The 19,160-nt window shown below is 42.2% G+C and overlaps 1 protein-coding gene and 1 long non-coding RNA gene across 51 annotated transcripts in view; both read left to right on the top strand.

Moving 5' to 3' along the window:
• SORBS2 (sorbin and SH3 domain containing 2) overlaps positions 1-19,160 on the top strand; it is a 157,756-nt gene that overhangs the window by 14,195 nt on the left and 124,401 nt on the right. The gene's annotated exons all lie outside the window — the stretch shown is intronic.
• LOC144328891 (uncharacterized) lies at positions 9,784-13,040 on the top strand. Its single transcript, XR_013394254.1, has 2 exons — positions 9,784-10,031; positions 10,559-13,040. It is a non-coding gene; the product is annotated as an uncharacterized LOC144328891 (long non-coding RNA).

The raw sequence follows: 19,160 nt of genomic DNA, 5'->3' as shown, positions 1-19,160 counted from the left end.
AATGCTTACACCCCACATCAGGTCCTCAGGATTAACTCAAAGGTTGCCTCTGCAAAATCACAGATGGAGAGAAACAAACATGATCATTAGGTCTAATTAGGATCAAATATTTAGTAAGCTCTGGTAGCTGAACCTCATGTACTCACGGAGGCTGAGAAATTGTTTGGGGGTAATGTGCTGTAGAAGTAACAACTGAAGTATGCATGGTTGAATAAACCTCTTCAGAGATTTTTCACCCCTTGTGGAATGTCTTTTAGCTAACTAGAATTTTTTCATACTCAATATATTACTTTCCCACCGTTCTTGAGTATCTACATCAAAATACATTTGCAATATAAATAATGCAGAAGAAAGTGTAAATTCTGTTGTCGTTTGTAAGTATAAGTATATAGCCACCCCAAATGTCAGAAAACAGGAAAATTAAATAATTACTACTTACATCTTTCCTTTAAAATGTTCGTTTTCATCAAGCTGCATAAAAGTGGTAAAGAATTTAAAATAATTATTCCCACACGCAAAAATTAGTATCTCCCTGCTTATATGTAATTTATGTGACACGGGACAAGAGCTGGGCTGATATACAAAACAGCCAAGTACTAAACTAATTTGGGCTCATCTGGAATTGCAAAAATCACTGGAACTTCAGATTAGTTTTGTGAAAGCATGGTCTGGGGTCCAACAAATGTACTTGAAATTAATGCCTCTTTAGGACAATGCATAGCTTTTTGTTGTTGTTGTTGTTGTTGTTGTTGTTGTTGTTGTTGTTGTTGTTAAACTGCAGTACCTTCACTGCCTCTCTTCCTGTATGTAAAGTGAACTACAAAAAAAGCAGTTTATTTTGTTTAAAGAGTTGATGCAGTTAATGATGTACCAAAACTACAACTAATTCGTTTGAGTGAGACTCAAACAGTAATAGTTTCTACATATAAGTCCTTCAAACACTGCATTGTTATAAGGGCATAATTGATTGATGGGATGTGGGTGGCGCTGTGGTCTAACTAAACCACTGAGCCTCTTGGGCTTGCCGATCAGAAGATTAGCGGATTGAGTCACCATGATGGAGTGAGCTTCCCATTGCTCTGTCCCAGCTTCTACCAACCTAGCAGTTCGAAAGCATGCCAGTGCAAGTAGATAAATAGGTACTGCTGCAGTGGTAAATGGCATTTCCATGCTACGGTGTCCCGTTATGCCCGAAGTGGTTTAGTCATGCTGGTCACATGACCCAGAAAGCTGTCTGCAGACAAACGCTGGTTCCTTCGGCCTGAAAGCGAGATGAGTGCCACACCCCATAGTCACCTTTGACTGGACTTAACCATCCAGGGGTCCTTTACCTTTTTACCTATAATTTATTGCTTTGTGGACTATTAGTCTGGTCTGTATGTCTTGGCAGACCAGTGTTTTCTTATTGCCACATAGGGGCTGGGGTGTTAAGAGAGAGAGGATGGATTTTTGTGTTCCTTCTCTCATCAGCATAACCCATGTTTAAGTGTTGTCTCAGCAGTTATGCCAGCCAAAGCTGAATATCTAAGCCAGGGATTGTTAGTGAGGGTCCTCCAGGTATTTTGGACTAGATTTCTCAGCAGCCCTAGCCACCATGTTAAATAGTTAGGTGCGATGAGATTTCTAGTCCAAAAATCTGGAGGGCATCATCATGTTGGCCATCCCTAGTTAAGAGTACCATTGCTATGTCTGTATCGGCACTGGGAGAACTGTGAAAGACTTCCACATCAATTCACTCAGATTAAGTTCTACAGAACACAAGAGCAGATGGAAAAGTAAAGCGTTGCTACTCCTGTCCAACAATTGGATGTTTCTTGAAACACTGTGATGTGATAGCTGCATATCCCTGTATTCCACCTCTACAATTCTGTGATTCTGATTCATTGTCAGCCACATAATATGAGAATATGGTGATTAACAGAGAACAAGCAAAGAAACACGGTGTTCTGCAGTACAGCAAAGTTTAGCCATCAGTGTTCTAGTTTTCCCTGAACTCAGCTGACACTGTTCATACCTTCAAAGAAACTGTGAAAGGAGAAATGGCTTCTGCTGTCTCACAAGAAGTAGAATTCATGGGTTTCCTTCAGGACTACTAGAAGCCACTGATGTTCTCTACAGGGGAATGCCATGAGTTCAACTTGTCACAAGTACTAGGGGAGGGAGAAGAATATTAAATTTATCAAGTTTCTTCTTTTACTTCTTTTTTGGAAGTATGAACCAGTTCTTAGATTCTGATATTGATTCTTCTAGGCTTTGTTGTGTGATGTTCTGACTCGCTTATGTATATTCAATATAACCAGCTGGCAGCTGGAACTGAATGTTAAATATATAATCAGCATTCCAGACAAGGCAGAATACTAAAAGGGGGGAAAAAATAAAAAAGGAAACCAAATCTATTTGACACTCTTCCAGATATAATAAAGAATATTGGCCCAAGCTGCCTCTGTAAGCCTCTCAGCTACTGGGTTTTTAAGATCAATGTCACTGAGCAAGCAAACCTCTCAGGGTGAAAGGGGTAAAAAGAGAGAGAGAAGCGCGCAAAGTTTGAGAATCGGGGATCTACATCTTCCGCAAATTGCATCTAAAATTGGGCTCAAAGGGAGTCGACTTCCATGACATGATCAAATCCCCGAACCACAAAAGAAATTATCTTTGCAACCTAATGATGATAAAATTTAGCAGCCGAGCCAGCGGCATCCACTTGAGATGCTTGAATGTAAATTATATGGGGTGGAAGTAGGTCAGCGATTTTCTCTAACTATCCTTTAAACTAAAATGGGGGGGGGGGAGTCTGGAGGTAATTCATACAGCTTGGAGAACTGTGAGCACTCTCAGAGCTGTTTTGGATGATGAGTGGGGTAAAGGCGCTTTAAATAAGTACATGGCAAAAATTGAGCCACAGAAACAGAACAAGGGGACCCTATAACCAGCGACAGAGCAAGCTGATCAGGCGCCTGGGGCAACGTGCATGCCCTGCGCCCAGGGGCAGGGCCAGGCACCCGTGGGGACGGAGCCAGCCAGGCCAGGACACTCCACAGGACTTCCGAGGAGTCTGCTTGCTTCTTCCCTCTCAGCCACCCTACAGCTGAGGGGGAGGAAGCGGGCGGACCGTTTGGGGCAGCACAGAGCCTGCGGGCGCCAAAGCCACCGTGTCACTCCCAGGAGAGATGTGTGGCTCAGGTGCATTGCAGGCCCCACAGTGAGTGCCGCCCGGCATTTTGTCACCCCCCTCAGAGGTGGCACCCAGGGCAGCCCACCCCCACTGCCCCCTTCCTCCGCCCCTGCTCATAATGTGTGCTGTAGCTTCTGTTCCGATCAGTCAGCTATAAGGCTCAGCCGGTAGAACATGAGACTCTTAATATCAGGGTCATGGCTTTCAGCCCCATGTTGGGCAAAAAGATTCCTGCATTGCAGAGGGTTTGACTAAATGGCCCTTGTAGTCCCTTCCAATTCTGCAGTTCTATGATTCTCCACAGTACTCGTCTAGTCCTTCTAGCCTGGTCTCTCCCCCCACCCAAACTAAAAGAATCAAGCAGCATTTCATGGGGCCACCAAGTATGTTCCGTCCTCCTTGCAAAGTTTTGAGGGTTCTCTTCTCCTCCCTTAGTGTTTTCTTCTTCTTAACCTGAAGTCACAAAGATATCTCCGTCTTGTGCATTGGTGATGAAGGCAGAATTTGGTTTGCTTGGTATTTTAAGGCGAGGCTAACTCACTTTGCACTTCCCAAAACAATGTGCAAACCAAAAGACAGCTGTCCTTCAAAATCCACATTTCTCTGAACTTTGTGAAGCAGTTTTCCAGCCAGAAGATGTGTGTGTTAGGGGAAGTGTGTGTGAAAAAGTACATATTGGTGAAAGTAATGCACAAAAATGAATTATATTAAGGCAGGGGTTGGGGACTTTCAGCTCTTCAGATGTTGCTGACACTACAACCCAGCCTGTGTGGCTGATAGTCAAGGCAAAGGGGAGTTGTAGTTCAGCAACATCTGGGGGGGGGGGGCGAGGTTCCCTATATTAGGTGGAATTGCTTGCAAAAATGAGTATATTGGGGGGAGTTGCAAAAAAACCCAAAAAAGTAGGAGAAATGCATGCTTAGATGCTGATGAACATTTCTGAAGACTTGTGTGGCAAGCTGAGGATAAGGTTTGAAAAAAAAATGAGACCTTGTGCATGAGTGATGCCATTTTGACTACATAAGTAACAACACTCATGCCTGAACACTGGAAAAGGGGGAAATACTATGAGAATTGAACACATACTGTTGGATGTGGATTGAGAGAATGTTAATGGACTGGGTCTTTTGCTCAATGCTGCTCAACATTGCACTGCTAATTGTCATTAAAGAGGCAATGAGGAGTAACATAAATCACTTATCATCGATGTGATGAGGTGGAACAAGATGAAGGGGGCAGTATGAAGAACATGAAGCAGATGCCTATCTTGTATTAAGCTAATAGCTAGCATTGCAGTTAATTAATGCTAATGCAAGCAAAGCCAGTGTTCGCTAGTGCCTCTCAGATGGGGGTGTGTGTAAAGAGAGCATCCAGTCCTTATAAAACAAACTGATGATGTTCAGAAACAGAATTCAGAATGGGAAAATATGGATAGGCGCATGCTTGAATCTCAGTGATTTGTGTCACTGGAGAACAGGCGCGTAGCCTCCACCAACCAGTTTCTTATTTCCAGAGATGGATGAATCACTTTGTTCACATCATTTCTACACGTGTTCATCCTTAAGCCCATTCCACTCTGCTTCTGCACTACTTTGCCAAATTGATCCTTGAAAGCAAAATAAGAGCATGGCATTAATGACCATACTTGGTTTCATGTTGTTGTTGTTGTTTATATTCATACTAAATTTATTTTTGGAAAAAGAAATGGTTACCCATAATATTCAATGATTGGATCTATAAATGCAAATGCTTCCCCCAAATCACATTTAAATAGATACTTAAATTCATCATTCTAAGCTGGAAGCATTTTGCCTCCAGCTATGCATTTCAAAATGCATTCTCTCCTAAAAGGCACATTCTAAAGAAAATTATTTATACTTTTTGGAACCACGAATTGTGAAAGTAAACTGGAAAGTATGAAAGCCAGTAAATATCAAATCCTAACCATGGCCACTGCCCGCAGGGGCTAATGGAGCAGTGCGCTGTAGTCCTGCAGTCCACACAGATCAGGGGGGAAGATGGGAGGCAGGCAAACTGCTGTAGCAACCTGGAACTGGTACAGCAATCAAGCCCAAATCTGGGCTGATGCTGTCACATGGTAGCAGTGAGCCTGGACCAGGATCCAATGACTTAGCACTTCACCACCTCCAAATTCCTCATCTTGGAGCTTTCCATCGATTGTTCTCTGAGAGCCAGTGTGGTGTAGTGGTTAAGAGCAGTGGACTCGTAATCTGGTGAACTGGGTTCGCTTCCCCGCTCCTTCACATGCAGCTGCTGGGTGACCTTGGGCTAGTCACACTTCTTTGAAGTCTCTCAGCCCCACGCACCTCACAGAGTGTTTGTTGTGGGGGAGGAAGGGAAAGGAGAAAGTTAGCCGCTTTGAGACTCCTTCGGGTAGTGATAAAGTGGGATATCAAATCCAAACTCTTCTTCTTCTTCTTCTGTAGATATCTGGCCAGAAGCACTTTCGGTTGCCCGCATGTTCGGCGGGTAGAATAGGGCAGAGCTCTGTACTGACAGAAAATTATTCTAGTATCACTCAGTTACAGGGGATAGCAGGTCTCGGCGGAGAAACACCTCTGCCAAATTGACAGTCCCCTCTCCTCTGCCCGATGCAAAGCGGGGTTGTTAGTTCTGGTCCAATCAGAATTTGCAAATATCGCATTTCTTAAGGAATCCCTATTTGCCGTTGAAAGCTAATCTAGGAGCTGTTTTCATCGTGTGAAAGTTTCAGTGATCCAAAATGTTACCCAAGGTAGATATGCAAGAGCTGCTTGGAAGGCGGCAAGAAAGAGTGGGTGGACCAAGGCCAGAGAGAAGATTGCAGTAGTCAAGGCAAGAGGTGATGAAGGAATTCTTATTTTTATTTTTTGCCAAGGGGACTGGCAGAGAGGCTGGAAAGTTGTAAAACTGGTTTGGTGACAGACTGGGTGGCAAGGGAATGAGAGAGTGAAATCAAGGGGAAAGCCAAGCTTCTATACTGCTACAGTTGTACCTTGGATCCTGAACGCCTTGCGAGTTGAACGTTTTGGCTGCTGAATGCCGCAAACCTGAAAGTGAGTGTTCCGGTTTGCGAACGTTCTTTGGAATCTGAATGTCCGACGTGACTTCTGATTGGCTGCAGGAGCTTCCTGCAGCCAATCAGAAGCTGTGCCTTGGTTTCTGAAAGATTTGGAAGTCAGACTTCCAGAATAGATTCCATTCAACTTCCGAGGTACTACTGTGTTGCAATATATAAAAGGATACAGAACGATTTAATGTAGTGAAGCCTAGGACCAAGTTGAAACTGTTCAAACTCCCTTGTTATTTTTGTTGCTGCCAGGAGGTAAAAAGTTGCTAAACTTATATGGAAATGTTGCCTTTAGTATACTGTTAACTATACGCTGCTGTTTTATTATTGCTATTACTATGAAATTATTCCTACGCGTGTAAATTGCTTTTTGAGCATATTTTTGTGTGGAAAGGCAGCATGCAAATAAAGAAATGATAGATTTTAAAGGTCTTTATGTGTGTTAGAGTGGGATCCATAGAGAGGCAGGGAGAATAAAATATTATATGTATTGGGCATGGATATGATTGTTTATATGCATTTAATGCTGTGTTTGTTGAGGAATCTGGAAGCATGACGGGCAGATCCAGGATTTGAATGTACAAAATTTTCCAAGTATATGAATAGGCCACAATATATAATCGCATACAGCTTTCCAAAGAATCATTGGCATCATAGTAAGTGTTACTTTATAGTGCCTGCCCACTAACAGCTGTAGAAAATTCTCAGCCATGTATTCCTTAATATGTATTCTGCAGGCTTCTTTCTCCCTCATACCCATATCTAACAAGAGTAATGTTCCTCTTTGGGCAACTAAAGGTGATGGATCTAATAAATATTAACACTTGCCTAGCTGTAAAAACAGCATGTTAGAATCAATCGGTACTTTATGTTACCCTTATGTTAAAAGATTATATCACAAGAAATGTAGTTAGTTGGGGGGGGGGACCAAGATTTTTGTACGATGCTCAGCCTCTGCTGGCTGTAAACAACATATCAGTTACATTTCTCAATTGTAATAAATTCCACACAGTGAAATAACTCAACCTGATATCCTGCCAACATATAGGGAACCTTATAGCTGACTTTGGTGTTGTACCTGAAATCTAGAAAATAAAATTCCAGTGTAATAATAATAATTTATTTATTTATACCCCGCCCATCTCACTGGGTTTCCCCAGCCACTCTGGGCAGCAAGGGAGGAAGCAGCTCAGGCGCCTGGGGCAGGGCAAGCCACCCATAGGGGTGGGGTGAGGGTGGGGTGAGCTGCACATAAGGGTGGGATGCACCACGGGGCCTCCAGAGTCTGCCTGTCTCCTTGCACTCAGCCGCCCTACAGCTCGGGGGGAAGGCAGCAGGCGGACCGTTTGAGCAGTGCGGAGCCTGCGGGCGCCCAAGCCACCACGTCTCTCCCAGGAGAGACGTGTGGCTCAGGCACGCTGCAGGCCCCGCAGGGAGTGCCACGCAACATTTTGTCAAACCCCCCCCAGTGGTGACACCTGGGGTGGCCCACAACCACTGCACCCCCCTTCCTCCGCCCCTGGCTCTGGGTGGCTCCCGACAGAATATTAATAATAAGAAGCGACAACATCAAACATTAAAAACTTTCCTAAACAATATCTTCAATATTGGATTATTGGCTCTGTAGCAGAAAGATGGTCCCTTGCACCAGCGATTAAAAAATGGTTCTTAGGTAGCACAGTGACCCAAGACCTTTGCTTGTTGCCTTAGAGAGCCACTGCCAGTGGAAGTGAACCAGTTGGGGGTGGCTCTGTGCTACATAGTATCCCTGGCTAGGCACATCTAACCATCCATTTGTTCTATTTTTCAATTGCCTTTGTAGTCCATTTCAAGATTTTGATTCTTTTTTTTTGCCTGCATGATTCCTCTCTCTCTCTCATGGGTGTATGCGAATGGATGGATATGTTCATGATAATGACCACAGTCATGATTCAGTGTTATAAATTGTCCTGCTGTAATAAATAAAACAAAACAAAACTTGGACCAGTAGATTGTCCAGTAACCCTCAAGCCTGACACCCCAGATTGGGTCATCCGCACCAAATTTGGCCTTGTAACCCATTTATTCCCAAACTGTTGGCCAGGGCAGACCAGTGTGTAGTGAGAGGAGCTGAAATGTGTCATGAAAACTACCGTATTTTTTGCTCTATAAGACTCACTTTTCCCCTCCTAAAAAGTAAGGGGAAATGTGTGTGCGTCTTATGGAGCGAATGCAGGCTGCGCAGCTATCCCAGAAGCCAGAACAGGAAGAGGGATTGCTGCTTTCACTGTGCAGTGATCCCTCTTGCTGTTCTGGCTTCTGAGATTCAGAATATTTTTTTTCTTGTTTCCCTCCTCCAAAAACTAGGTGCGTCTTGTGGTCTGGTGCGTTTTATAGAGCGAAAAATATGGTAATTCACCACTTATGGATGCATGTACTCTATATTCGCTTTGGAGCAATAAAAGAAAAGCCCCATGTAGTGCCAGTTGTTTTTCCTCTATGTCAGTAATAGTCTCCTGCTAGCCCTATGAATAGAGAAGGCAGTAGCACTTTGAGCTGTACATGATCAGTGAAGGTTTTGCTGTTTTCTAGAAAGGTTCTAGGTGTCTTCTTCCTCTCACAACGAACAGGCCTAGCTGGGAAGAATTGACTCTCTAGCCATTTTCTTCACACCAGGCGTAACTTCACATCATCCCTCTAGCCATCTTCTTTCTTAACAACCCCTCTCCCCCCCAAAAAAAACACACACCACCCCACATTTTTGCCTTTCCCCTCAGGGAAGGTGCTCCATTACCAAGAATTGTTTTGAATAGGGATTGAAAAATCTCTCCATTTTTCAACATTTCGCAGTTTATCACCTTTCCCCCCAATTTTAAGTTCAGTTTTCTACAATTGCATATCTGTTTGTGGTTTGCTTATTTGTTTACTTTGAAAATGAAAATCCACCAGTACTTTAGTGTGAATTTCTCCTAATGTACACATTTTTATGTGCAATTACATACAAGGATGTATAAGGAGAAATGCGCCGTTTGATGTAGGAAGGTGGAGAACTAAATTTAAGCCTGGAAAGATGAGGAACTGATACAAACCAAAATGGACTCATTTGCCTATCTCTATGGCAGGAGGGGCGAAAACTGGCCTTGGCGGGAACGCACCAGAGATTTTGAGACATATTAATGTTTTCTCGGTTGTAAGCACTGTTGACTCTTAGGGCCAATGTCACATTTCTAATAGTTTCACCCGCTCCCTAACCAGCTGGTATGATGAAGGGCTTCATTAGGTTCACTAGAAGGAGGGAGTTAATCCTTGCATGCACGCACATTCACACCCACATACACAAACCTTTCTCAAAATTAAGTACTTTTGACTGTAAAACTCATAGCAACTTTGGGCAGTGGTGGGGCTTGATTGTAGAATGAAACCTCAAAATGGTTTTTGGAAAACCTTCCAGGGAGAAAGGTTTCCCTCTTTTTCCTTCATCAGTGATGAAGGGACACAGGTGGCACTGTAGGTTAAACCAGAGAGCCTAGGACTTGCCGATCAGAAGGTCGGCGGTTCGGTCCCTGCTCCTGCCAACCTAGCAGTTCAAAAGCACGCCAAAGTGCAAGTACAGTGGTGCCTCGCAAGACGAAATTAATTCGTTCCGCGAGTTTTGTCGTCTTGCAATTTTTTTCGTCTTGCGAAGCACGGTGTCGGGAAAGTCTTGGAAAAGCTTCAAAAATCACCAAAGTCTTTAAAAAACCTCAAAAAAGGCTACCACACCGCGTTCTATGAGTTGCTCCTCGAAGTCAAGTCGCAACTGTATTAACGGTGTTAAGAAAAAGGAAACAAACTTGCAAGACGTTTTGTGAAGCAAGCCCATAGGGAAAATCGTCTTGCGAAGCAGCTCAAAAAACAAAAAACCCTTTCGTCTAGCGAGTTTTTTGTCTTGCGAGGCATTCGTCTTGCGAGGTACCACTGTAGATAAATAGGTACCACTCCGACGGGAAGGTAAATGGCATTTCCATGCGCTGCTCTGGTTTGCCAGAAGCAGCTTAGTCATGCTGGCCATATGACCTGGAAGCTGTACGCCAGCTCCCTCAGCCAATAAAGCGAGATGAGCTTTGTTAGTTGGCCACAACTGGACCTAATGGTCAGGGGTCGGTTTACCTTTACCTTTACCTAGCCTGGTGAAAATTGGGACGCTAATGCCCACACCCCTACCTCTTATGCCAGCTTTTTAGGTAAGAATGAAAACGCTGGGAGATTGATCCTGGATCTCCAGCTCCTCTTCGGTTTTGTCCCTAAATTAAAAGTTTTGTTTTCCAATTCATCTATTTGATGGGGTTTTTTGCAAGGGCTAACTTGTGCTCCCCCCTTCCCTCCGCCCCCCACCCCCCACATCATCATGGCCTTCATGCTCATCAGTCTTACGTTAGAAAATGGATACTACTAAAAAAACCAAAAAACTACTTTAGATTACATTCAACATGCAGAAAATATTTGCACATCATGTGCTCACAGATGGGGCTTTAAAATTGCTTGATGTGCATAATTACTAGAAATCTGAAAAAGTTTATTATCACTGATATCGCTGATGCTAAGAGCGGTGGGTGTTTTTGTGGGGGGGTTTTGGTAGCTGCTTGGAAACATTTAACATTTTGTTTGTGAAGCGAATTATGTTCAGCACATGTCAGCTCTTTCTCAGGAGGTCTAGCAAGTCACTTCATCTACATATGCAGGAAGTTTCTTATTACCATAAGTTTGTTCTCTTTATGTTCTGTGCAATGAGGGAAGATGATTAGATTCCCCTCCCTCCCCACACACTTTTTACATATATATCCCATCTCAAGATGGCATGCGTGGTTATCCCTATCCTTATTTTATCCTTGCAACAACCCTGAGAAGGTAGTGAGCTTCATGGCTGAGTGTTGATTTTAACCCTTGTCCCACACTCTAACCTCAGTACTACATGGCCCCAAGTAGAAGAATGATTGTGCATCATCATGGAAGCCTTTCAGCCCCACTAATATATGAAACACTACGTGCTGGTATTTGTCAAGAATTGACAGACATTTCCCTCTTCCAATTACCATGGCAAGCTAACATTGATTCCAGCCTACTTCTTCTAAGGGGAAGCGAGGAGGAAAATTTACTGGCTGCAGGAACTGCCCAGGATGGAGGGGCAATGTCTCCTCCAGCAACACTGGAAGCTCTGCATCTGACAGTGTGCATGACTTTGTTTTGTGCCCTGACAGTCATATCACAAGGGCCTGGTCCAAGTATACAGCAGAATGCACTGCCACAGTCCGAGGGTGTGTGCTCCTTCAGGATTGTTCTGGGGAAGTAATCTTCTGGATTTATGGCCAAGTCAAGCTTCAGAATTGTTATTGTCTCTTAATAACAGGAGGCTTCTTGCTTCTTCTCACAGGCCCTAGTAGAGGTAGCTTGATCGGAGCCTGCCTTAGAATGAATGAAACAGCTCCTTTCCTCCCAGGTGAACCCTGACAGAACTACATCTACAGTGGTACCTCGCGTTAAGTACTTAATTCGTTCCGGAGGTCCGTTCTTAACCTGAAACTGTTCTTAACCTGAAGCACCACTTTAGCTAACCACTTTAGCCGCGCTGCCGGAGCACAATTTCTGTTCTCATCCTGAAGCAAAGTTCTTAACCCGAGGTACTATTTCTGGGTTAGCGGAGTCTGTAACCTGAAGCATATGTAACCTGAAGTGTGTGTAACCCGAGGTACCAATGTATGTCAAAAACAAAAGGACAAAAAGCAACCTACAATTAATAAAAAATACAGTGAATACGGTGGGACTTCCTTGTGAGTAAAAGTGCATAGGATTGTGCTGTAAATAAGTCTACCACTATAAGCTGGTCCCTTTCTATAACACCATCTTGAGCAATTGCTTTGGATGCTTTTACTATATAAAGATATGTTCAGTTCGTGTTGGGTGACTGACATTTTGGTAAGCCGAATAATTTGTTTTAGTTTAGGATGGGGAGGGGGGGGACACCAGAATAACGTTAGGCATGGGAAAAATATCTGGAATGGGCATCTTAGGGAGGCTTTAGGAAAAATAAAACCGTAACAGTCTGGCAAAACATAAAGAAGTAAAAATATCTACAAATGTGCCCAGTTGCAAATTGCTGGGATTGAAGTGTCCTTTACACTTTGTGGAACAGTTAGTGAAATTGTGCGGAGTCAAGCCTTGTCAGATGAACTGTAACTCTGTATCATATTTTGTGGTCAAGAAAGAAGAAAAAGTCAAGTTGCATCTGAAATGCACTGCTGTAGTGTGGCAGAATATCACTTCTGTTTTATCAGTGGTAACATATACTGTAGCTTTCAATGTCACCACTAATGTAGTCAAACTAGGCATTGAGATATTTGTCTTTAATCTGCTAATAATATAGTAGGAGTTTGCCATGAGTGAGATGTCTTCATATGGTTCTGAAACAAGAAGCATAGCGTGCGTGTGTTTGTGCAACATGAAAGGCTGAATTTCCTAAACTACTTTTTGAAATGCTTCACATAGGTTCTGTATGGCATGTGGAGAGGGTAACCACAACAGCTTTATTTGCTTTAGTTGTGCGCATGTAAAAATGAATGGTCCTCATTGGTAAAGTGCATTACCATTTGTATCCATAGCCTTCTCACCAGCTTCATGGGGTTTAGATGAAGATATGGTACAGATTAAACATCTGGATACACATCTGCATCAACTGCACACAGAGGAGCCTATTGTCATCTATATGTTGGTCTGGGGCAATGGAAACTAAAAACCTATTGTAATTCTACTCTGTTGAAATAATAAATGTATCTATTAACTGGATGCTGTGTGTTGCCTCCAGTGCTGCTACTAGCAGAGAGTGTGACTCATATGAATTAAAAACAATTGGATAAATATATGCTTGCAGGTTCCACTTAGAGTCAATTGACGATATACATTTCTAACCCATTAACTAAGTGTCCAAATTCTTTGCCAAATTAGTTCTAATATTTTAGGAAGTCAAAGTGTGTATTTATCATAACTGGTAGCCTGTTTAATCCTGCAGGAAAAATACTTAAGCTTATCAAACAGGGATCAAACCCCAGCTCATTATGAACTCCAAACGACCTTGAGCAAGTTGCTATCTTTTTGTGCTTGCAAAAAGGTGGCAATCCCATTCAGGTGTGTAGGTCTGTCTATCAATCTGATGAGAGGTTCCTCTATTCTGCCCAGCAATTTTCCCTTGGGCTGAGTGCAACCCTGGGCTTGAAAAAGGGTTCCCCATCTCTACAAAGAGCATGCTGAAGGGCCCGCAGCACAGGTTGAAAAACCCTTTTTGTGCTGACGTGATTTAAGAGTTTGGTGTATTGGAGAATCGAGGAAAACCTGCAAGACACCAAACAAAAACCACCCCGTAATAAATGTAAGCTCAGAATTACTTTAAAGGGCTCAGCATGCACGCACACACACACACACACACACACACACACACACACACACACACTTCTAGTATCTTGTGAAGTTGTATGTCTGCTGACCTGATACCATTATTAATGTAGGTGTATGGAATGTCATGAAATTTATTCTTAAACGTGACAGGAAGGAATATTTATTTATTTATTTATTTATTTATTTATTTATTTATTTATTGTTTAAATAATTTTTATTTAAATAAATGCTCAGTTGTAAAAACAACTCAGAGTGGTTTATAAAAAGATGAAACAAGAAAACCTAGGGGAAATTCACAATTGAGCTTTAAAAACATGCTTTTTGTGGGGGGAAAGAAATGATTCTGAGAAACTTTGACCTAAAAGAAAAACTCTTTAACAGAAAGTGGGAAAGATGGATGTTACCATGGACTGAATATCTTAAATAATCTCCCCTACCTCCCCCACCTAACACACACTTTTTAGAATGTAGCCATCAGAGGAAAAATTGGTCCTTTTTCTTTTTCTCTAATGTTTCTTTTCCTTTTGTCTTTCATTTTCTGTTGCTTCTCTCTTTCTTTTAATCTCTTTCTCTCTCTCCTTTCTCCTTGTTTCTTTTGTCATTTCTTCTTCTTTTGGAATCCTATGTTTGGGGCCTGTGATAAGACCCAGGGATTGTGTAGGCCCTGGGTAAGGTCAAGTCTCCCCAGAGTGAGAGGCTGGGAGGAGAAAGGAAGGATCCCAGCTGAGAGCTGGGACGAGCTGCTGCTACCTTCTGTGGGTGCCGGGGACTGAGAATTGCTTTCAGGAGAGGACTCCATTCTCTGTATTTTTTTCACAGTTATCTTACTCTGTTGTGAAAAACTTTAATAAAAATCTCATAATGAAACAAAACAAAACATACAAAAGTTGAAATACTGAAACAGATTAAAACTACCCCCCATTTACAGTTACATTTCGTCCCTCAGAATTTGTTTCCCTAGTTGCTGTAAGGATCAGCAGGTACAGCAGACAGAATGGATGCCTGTTTCCGGGTATTCTCTCCATATGAAATGCAACCACAGTGTAGAACTTGCTGTGGTGATGAGAAGAGTGTGTGTGTAATTAAATAGGGAAATGAATGTGCACATAAACCTCAGCAGTTTTATTACAGCTTGTCTTGCCAGCTGGCTGCTTTTGCCCTTTCTTGCTCAGTAGTTTGACTCATCTATTCTTATATATATATATATATATATATATAAATGTTACAGGGTTTTTTTGTTATGGGGGAGGGGGAGGGCCATAGCTCAGTCATAGAGCATCTGCTTTGCATGCAAAAGGTTTCAATCTCCTGCATCTCTAGGTAAAGTCTAGGAATGTACCCTTTCCTGAAACCCTGGAGAGTTGCTGCCAGTCCGTGTAGGCAGTACTCACCAGGATAGACCAACAGCCTGACTCACTATAAGGCAGTTTCCCATGCTCCTAAAGCAGGCAAAAGTGGAACTTCAAAAACAAAACCTTAGCTGGTCTCTCTTAAAACATGTTTAGAAACATACCCAATTGTAGAGTTCTTGCACTGTTTAACTTGTCTTTTCCTTATAATTTATAAAAGGGATTGAGAACCTTCCAGTTTTGTTGGACTCCACCTTCCTTAGTTCCAGGCAACATAGCCAACAGTCAGGGTTGATTTAATTTATTAAATTTATACACCACCCTTCGTCATAAAATATCAAGGCAGTTCATATAATAATGAGAGCTGTAGCACTGGGAAATCTTCAGGTGTCTTATCCCTGCTATGAGTTATTATTGACCTAGTAAATGTGCTTTAAGAAACAAAGGTTGCCTCCAAGGCTGACAGTATTTTGTGGGAGGGATTCGAGTGCATACCAGAACTTTAGGTTTATAAAGTGTTCTGTTGCTTTGGCCACAAAAAAACACTTTAAAAAAAAACGCTCAGAATTTTGTGGTTAGGAAGTGACAGAGAAATAAGTGGGAAGACATGTAATCACAACACAAGGGAATTAGGATGAATTTAGAACAAATGTTCCTTGTCATATAACCTCCCCATGAACAAATCAGAATGAGTGCTCATTAAAGACGGGATATAGTCTAGCATCTGCGTAAGCTTTGTGCAAGCAAATCTGGATGAGTATTGAAGAAACAAGTTGTCTGAATGGGCCCTTAAGTTTTCTGGCTGTAAAAATATAGTTAGATATCTCATCAATGAAGGGATTGTTTTTTTTAAGTTAATAGAGGGGTTTAATCTTACAGCAACATTGTTTTAGTCATTTTGGATGGTAGTCCTGAGATATTCATTTTCATAGATCTGTAAAGCAGTTTGAGAACCTTATTGATTTTTTTTCATTCATAAATAAATAAATAAATAAATAAATAAATAGTGTACATAAAAACTTTTGTAAAGAAGCAGATCAGAAAAGTTTATAAATGGGGCCAGACCATCTAAATAGGTATGTGACATTGAGATAGCAGTAGTGATTATTGCAAAACCAGGAAAAGGGATAACAGGTTGAAAAGGCTGTGCAATTATTTTGGATTGTTTTCAGGTTTTGAAATACATAGTAAAGGCTTTTCTCAAAGCCTTTCCTAAAATTGCTTTTGGAGAGAGTTTTAAAAAGGGGGAAAGTGCAGTTCAAAGAAAGTAAAATACTTTTCAGACCTAATAGCTTAAATTGGAGAGTTATAAATATATGCTTAATCTGTCCCTTTGAGACCAATGGCGCTTGAAAGTGTTTTGGCTTTGGCTGATCATACCTCAAGCTTTCTTCCCTGAACACGAAGGCCCATTTCAGATTCTTGGATGGAAAAATACATACATTTAATCACTGTGTGTTCTGTGCTGGCCCCGATGCAGTGTCACCGTTTAAATATCTTATTGCCATAATGATTTAGGGGGGAACTTGTTTGGAAGCAGGGAGTAAGCCTTGCTATGGGGCATGAAGCAAAGTATGAGTTGGTGGTATGAGAACTCCAACTCTGCCTTTGCACATGAGAAATACGCACAGCCAGGTAGGGAAATTTAAAAACAACACCAAAACAACTCTAAGTTCAGGTCCCCAAAATGCCATAGTAATGTATGAGAGAGTGGTAGTGTCTGCTTTCCATACTTCTCAAAGCCTAGATTAAAACCTAGTTTTGAATTAGCCTTGGCAATATCTCAGCAGATGCCTCCACAACCAAGGACCACATAGCAATTATTATAGCAATGGACATTCTAGTTCAATGAATCACTGAATCTCCCAGATGTAGGCTATTGTGCATCCAGTGCTTGAAGTGCAACCAGAAGCACAATTGTAAGCAGAGTATATCTGGACTCTGGTAGCAGTTAAGTATTTTCTGTGTGAATTTATATGTGAGCTGCCTTATCGGTTCTGGGACCAAAAGGTGAGGAAGTAAATAAATAAAATGTTGGTTTCACAAGAATAAATGATACCACTCTGTTCTGCTTTGGTCAGACCTCACCTGCAGAACTTGGTCCAGTTCTGGGTGCCAGAGTTTAAAAAGGATATTGACAAACTGGGACATGTCCAAAGGAATGATGATGAAGGGCCTGGATACCTAATGTGATGAAGGAAAGTTGGAAGAAGCAAGTATGTATTTATCCTGGAGAAGAGATTGTTAAGAGGCAATGTGCTAGCAGTTCTCAAATATGTGAAGTGCTATTACATAGATGATGGGACAAAGCTGTTTTCTGATTCTGCAGAGGGTGGTATCTGAACCAACATGTTCAAATTACAAAGAGGGTGATTTTGACTAAACGTTGGGAAGAACTTTCTGGTGGCACACCTTGTGCCATAATGGAACAGACTGCCTTCTCTGGATAATGTTTAACTCTCCATCACGAGGGGTGTATAAGCAGCAGTTGGATGGTCACCTATCAGGGATACTGTAGCAGTAGGTTTTCTGCATCAGCAGGGGACTGAGCTTGATGATTTCTGAGGTCCATTTCTATCTGTATGAGTCCATGAATAAATTTCAGTATGTGTGTGTGCACATGCAGGAAGGAGAGAAGACTTGGTTTTGAGATATTATCAGATAATGGAAAACAAGATTTGGATAAAGCCTATCTATGCAGGAGAGTACAGTCAGAAATATTCCATAGATTACAGGTCTCTGTGTGATGAATGGGAATGGTTGAGAGAGAAAGAGAGGTTTTAAACATGCCTGGTAATGAGAGGCCTCTTGAAGCAGTATAGCTTCAAAGAAAATGAGTGCCTTGTGGTGTTCAGTATTTAGAGATGAAATTACAGGCGAATAGGCTGGAAGCATGGAACTTTGACAGATATTGCAGGCGTGGGGAGAGCTTAACTGGAATGCTTAATAATAGATATTTAATAGGTTCAGCGGTATCTATTTTCCCTCTGTGTCTACTAGCTGCTTGAGTGTTCTGATGTCATACCCGCTGCTACTACTGCTTACATCCCCACCAGCTAAATGCTGAGTACTGCCTGCTTTTATATACCCTTCAAGTACAGTATTCTATCAGACCTCATAGAATGGTCTTGTTCATAACTTGCTTACTGCCATGTTATAAAGATTTTGCTGGTGGCGGCTTCTCACAGTATAAATTTCACTCCTAGGGCTGTTCTTGCTAGGAATTCCACGATAAATTACTATGTTAAATTTCTGACATAGATATTGCTGTCCTGCTTGTGCAAACAATTACCCCTCGCCTTCGCTCTGATTTGCTTTCTACTACATGCACAGAGAGGGGAATGATGGCTGATGTGCAAACTGTTGGCAAACTGCACAGGGAACTAGGATGAGAGAGAAAGTGAAAATGTATCAGAATGCACATCCAATGTCTGTCAGTACTGCATTATTCTCACTGATGTGCCTTTGTTTCAAATGGCGCTCCTAATGCATAACTATGCATGGCCAAAGCTGGATTAGGGTGTTCATTGGCAGAGCCTAAAGTGCTATCTAAACAAAAGAATGTTGAACACTTTCCAGATTCAACTTGGCTCCACTTACCTTCTCAAGTTGTGCATGTGTTTGGGCATCAAGGCAGGGCAGCAGAAGTGAATGAAAACTATAGTGTGACAAGCAATATCATGCATACATTTGAGCATGTCAAATGTCAACACATACTAGTCTGCCACTGTCTCAGAATGTGACCTAAAGGCACAGGAGGTCACCATCTGCTGAAGCTAAGGAGGTCTGGGTCTGGTCAGTACCTGGATGAGTGACCACCTGGGAACCACATGTGTATTTCCTTGGGTTCCATGACAGAAAAGGGCAGGATACAAATATCAGAAAACTGCTGGGGTCTGTCCTGCCAACACTGCTAGCATCATCATCACCTTTACTTGTGGGGACATCACTGGAACTGAAGGCTTGGGTGATAAGTGGTGCCAGGCACTGTACCCTTCTGAGAACGCACCAAGATGTCATCAAGAGGCTGCACCCAACTGAAGAGAGAGAGTGTATTGTGTGGCTGTCTCCCACATCAGCTCAACAAGCTGGAGATCTACACACAACAGTCTCCCTTTTCAGTTGTCCCACATGTTGGGAGGAAATGTAGCTGATCATAAACCCC

The sequence above is a fragment of the Podarcis muralis genome, chromosome 9, assembly GCF_964188315.1.
Source record: "Podarcis muralis chromosome 9, rPodMur119.hap1.1, whole genome shotgun sequence".
NCBI lineage: Eukaryota > Metazoa > Chordata > Lepidosauria > Squamata > Lacertidae > Podarcis > Podarcis muralis.
The sequence above is the reverse complement of the archived record's forward strand: the minus strand, read 5'-3'. Positions and strand labels throughout refer to the sequence as shown.